The sequence below is a fragment of the Oncorhynchus tshawytscha genome, linkage group LG04 (genome assembly GCF_018296145.1).
Source record: "Oncorhynchus tshawytscha isolate Ot180627B linkage group LG04, Otsh_v2.0, whole genome shotgun sequence".
Lineage (NCBI taxonomy): Eukaryota > Metazoa > Chordata > Actinopteri > Salmoniformes > Salmonidae > Oncorhynchus > Oncorhynchus tshawytscha.
Genome location: NC_056432.1, coordinates 39,398,607 through 39,403,711, shown reverse-complemented (window position 1 = coordinate 39,403,711; position 5,105 = coordinate 39,398,607).

Here is a 5,105-nt window from a genome sequence, read left to right as displayed (position 1 = left end):
AGGGGGAACATAGCCACTCCCCCCACACACACCTCTCCTGTAGGCTACACAAAGCAAACACACACACACACACATCAAATCAAGCTACACCTCCCCTTTCAGTTTAGTACCAAGCATGCAATTTGTCAGATGTCGTCTCTGCCTCTCTGTATCAAATTCCGATGACTGAGTTAGAGTAGAAAGGCTCTTGTGCATTTCCTACCAGCTGCCTTCTTGCTGAATCAAGACAACTTTCTGGAAAAAGCCTTAGTGCTACCCATATGGTATGGACTGTATGTAAGCTATTTTGACATGAGTTACATAGAAAAAAAACCAGCCATGATTGCCAGGAATCACAACTGGGAATAGGACGAGTCTAAAAAATGTTTAAAAAATAAATAAAAAATCGGCACCCAAAAATACCGATTTCCGATTGTTATCAAAACTTGAAATTGGCCCGAATTAATCGGCCATTCCGATTAATCGGTCGACCTCGATCTTGGATACTCAGTTTCACCAGCACATTGAAGAAGACACAGCTGTGCACAGGCCTCGGACTTTAACTGCTTTATTTGTACTGTTTGAAAATGCATGTTGGCCTTCTTAAGAATGCATCAAGGAGACTATAGTAAATGGAAAAAACAGAGACAAACCCACGCATTTGCCCAATGCAAGTGCTTGTATGCAGCAGGCACAAACAAGAAAATAAGTGTAATTTACAGGTGACCTAACATCTGGGAATAATCTATTCTGACTCTCACACACTCTCCCCAACATTCCCACATAGCTCACATCATAGGACAGTTGATTCACTGATCTTTTGACATATTTCCTTGTGGACCCATTTTATCCATGGATAACAGGGAATATTGTGCCATTTTGTCACCCTGAACCACAGTTCATCAAAAGGCAGAGTGTGGTAGGTCAATGGCAGAACTTGAGTTGGGAAGTGCTTGATCAAGCTAGATGGCTGAGGTTTGTGTGCTTGTGTCTTATCAATTTAAGGGACCATTTTGACAATAGCCCATCTGTAATGTATTTTTGTAGGCAAAAAAAACAAAACAATAACACTACTCTATACTGAAGATGGTAAGTACATGCAGTACTAATTACTGTAATTGCAAAATACATATCAGTATTTCTAAAATGGGAAATAGTTCATTATCTCAATCTTGTGGTTAAATACTATTGTCTTCATTCAAAAGGTAGCTGCTGGTGGCAACAAAATATGCTATTTCATCAAAACGCAACTTCCCTTACGAAAAAGCACTATGGGATTCCTATAGGAAACTATACACTGAGTGTACAAAACATTAAGAACACCTGCTCTTTCCATGACATAGAATGACAGGAAGAATCCAGGTGAAAGCTACAGTATGATTCCTTACTGATGTCACTTGTTAAATCCACTTCAATCAGTGTAGATGAAGGGGAGGAAACAGGCTAAAGAAGGATTTCTAAGCCTTGAGACATGGATTGGATATGTGTGCCGGTTTGTGCAACACTGCTGGGTATTTCCACACTCAACAGTTTCCCGTGTGTATAGAAATAAATGGTCCACCACCCAACGGACATCCAGTCATCTTGACACAACTGTGGGAAGCAATACAGTCAACATGGGCTAACTTGTGGAACTCTTGACACCTTGTAGACTCCATGGCACAACAAAATCAGGCTGTTCTGGTGGCGGGTTATGTTTTGAACACTCAGTGTAAGTCTTCTATAGTAAGCTTATAGTACTCTATGATCTTGTATCTGTATCTATGACAAGCAGGTGTTGCTGTGGGACGAGAGGAACACGTGCTAGCCTCTCAGTGAGAATGCCCTGGGTGGAGGAGTGTGGTGACTGAAGTGGCATCCTACCCATGAGCACTTGCGACTGCCACATCCTTCACTGCCAGGCAAGCAAGCCCTGGGGAGTCTGAACGGGGCTAGCCTGCACAGGCTTTCACCACAGATTCGAGCGAAGCGTGAGAGCTGAGGCTAGACAGTGACATGATGCTCACATGAAAACTTTACAACTACCATTCGAGCGAAGCGTGAGAGCTGAGGCTAGACAGTGACATGATGCTCACAACCCTTTACAACTACCATGTCTGATTGTTTTTTAAAGGGGCAATCCAACAGAAAAGGTTTATAGAACTAATTGTAGTGTCAGAGCTGGTAATGTTTTGCTATTGTGTCAAACATGGATTTTTCACTTGTTCCTCTAGAGGGCAGCGGAAAAGCATGTTCTGTCCTAGCCTACTACACAACTACCTGGCCTACGGGGGCAGACTGGTCTCACTTGTCCCTGGAACAGCCTCCTTCCCTGCTCCCATCTGTAGACCACAGAGCAAAGACAGAGAGCCATGAGGATTAGGTATGAATCTCCAGCTAGCAGCTTCAACACCTCCTTGGAGGATGACGCAGGACATTACATACCTGGGCGCATATCCCCGCCACCTGCTAGCTCTGTGGGAGGCCCACCTCCTTATTCCAACCCTTCAGAAGACAGCACTGCAGTGTCCTGCCTAATAGCCAGCTGCTCATTCTATGACCACATGCTTCATGTATGGCGCTGGTACTGGAGGTAGCCTGCACCAAAGGAGGTAGCCTGCACCATGAAGGCCCAGGGGATGAGAGAGGGAGAGGAGCTACGGACGAGGGCAACGATTGCCAGGCAGGAGCACCACCACCAGGTTTATTTTGAGACTTGTTTTGTGTCATTGGTCAAGCCCACAATATCAAAGGGGTATAATAACGCAGGATCAATGAGTTAGCCAGCTAACTTTAACAAACAACCAGAAGAAACTATCGATTTTCTGGTTCATTAAGTTAAACTTAGTGCCTTCAGAAAGTATTCATACTCCTTGACTTTTTCAACATTTTGTTGTGTTATAGCCTGAATTTAAAATGGATTAAATGTAGATGTTTTTGTCACTGGCCTACACAAACACAATATGGAATTATGTTTTTACAAAGTAAACAGTATTCAACCCCTTTGTTATGGCAAGGCCAAATAATGCTTGAAATTGTTAATGATAACAAAAGAAACGGAATGAAGTTTAAGCACAGGCAAAATCCTAGACAAACACACTGGGAGATTAATTCACCTTTCAGCAGGACAATAACCTAAAAACAAGGCCAAATCTACACTGGAGCAGTTTACCAAGAAATGGTTGTCTAGCAATGATCAACAACCAATTTGAAAGCACTTGAAGAAATTTGAAAAGAAAAACATGGGCAAATGTTGCACAATCCAGGTGTGGAAAGCTCTTAGAGACTTACCCAGAAAGTAGTGGCTCAGGTGTGAACACTTATGTAAATTAGAGTTCTGTATTTATTTTTCTAGAAATTTGCTAACATTTCTAAAAACATATTTTCACTTTCTCATTATGGGTTATTGTGTGTAGATGGGTGATACAAAAATGCATTTAATTAATCTATAATTCATGCTGTAAGGCAACAAAATGTGGACTAAGTCAAGGGGTCTGAATACTTTGACGGCATTGTATGTGCTTTTGGATGGGTCACTTAGACCATGGCCATATCAAGTTAGTTTTCAAAAAATAAAAAGTGATTTCCGAATATTTATTCAAGTTAGCTGGCTAACTCATTGATCCCACTTTGTAGTACACCCCTCTGGAGGCAGAGGCAGAAGAATGCATATTATATTTCTCACGACCCTACCTGCCTCGCTTATTTCAATGTTCAAAACAAAAAACACAAAACAACCAGCACCAATTCTTTTTTTTTTGCTTTTTTGAAAATGTCAAATCTTCAAGATGGAACACTTTTGGTAAAAAGCAAAAAGAGTGATGAAAATACATATTCACATGTAGATGTTTACTGAAAGTGCTATATCTTGGAGACATTACTTCCGACATGGCCCATTGTTGGCAACCATATCAACAGTGGACAAATGAACAAAATACTAAAATATGTTTGAGTGAACTATCCCTTTAACTTAGGCTTCCCTGATGAGTGCATCATGGATTTGTTACAACTGTTGCGCTGAGAAATGATGTTCCAGGAAAAGCATTGGTATTCAGAAAGTATTCAGACCCCCTTACCTTTTTCCACATTTTGTTACATTACAGTCTTATTCTAAAATGTATTAAATACATTTTTCTCCTCATCAATCTACATACAATACCCCATAACGACAATGTTTGCAAATGTATCACAAATTTAAAAAAAAAACAGAAATACCTTATTTACATAAGTATTCAGACCCTTTGCTAAGAGACTCGAAATTGAGTTTAGGTGAATCCTGTTCCCATTGATCCTCATTGAGATGTTTCTACAACTTGGAGTCCACCTGTGGTGAATTCAATTGATTGGACATGATTTGGAAAGGCACAAACACCTGTCTATATAAAAGGTCCCACAGTTGCCAATGCATGTCAAGAGCAAAAATCAAGCCAAGAGGTTGAAGGAATTGTCGGTAGAGCTTTGAGACAGGATTGCGTCTAGGCACAGATCTAGGGAAGGGTACCAAAACATTTTTTGCAGCATTGAAGGTCCCCAAGAACACAGTGGCCTCCATCATTCTTAAAATGGAAGAAGTTTGGAACCGGCCGCCCAGCCAAACTGAGCAATCGGGGGAGAAGGGCCTTGGTCAGGGAGGTGACGAGGAGCCCGATGGTCACTCTGACAGAGCTCCAGAGTTCCTCTGTGGAGTGGTAGAGTGGCCAGACGGAAGCCACTCTTCAGTAAAAGGCACATGACAGCCCGCTTGGAGTTTGCCAAAAGGCACCTAAGGGACTCTCAGACCATGAGAAACAAGATTCTCTGGTCTGATGAAAATAAGATTGAATTCTTTGGGCTGAATGCCAAGCATCACGCCTGGAGGAAACCTGGCACCACCCCTACTGTGAAGCATGGTGGTGGCAGCATCATGCTGTGGGGATGTTTTTCAGCGGCAGGGACTGGGAGACTAGTCAGGATCGAGGCAAAGATGAATGGAGCTAAGTACAGAGAGATCCTTGACAAGTCTCTGAATGTCCCTGAGGCTGGACTTGAACCTGATCGAACATCTCTTGGATAGACCTGAAAATAGCTGAGCAGCGACGCGCTAACCTGACAGCACTTGAGAGGATCTGCATAGAAGAATGGGAGAAACCCCACAAATACAGGCATGC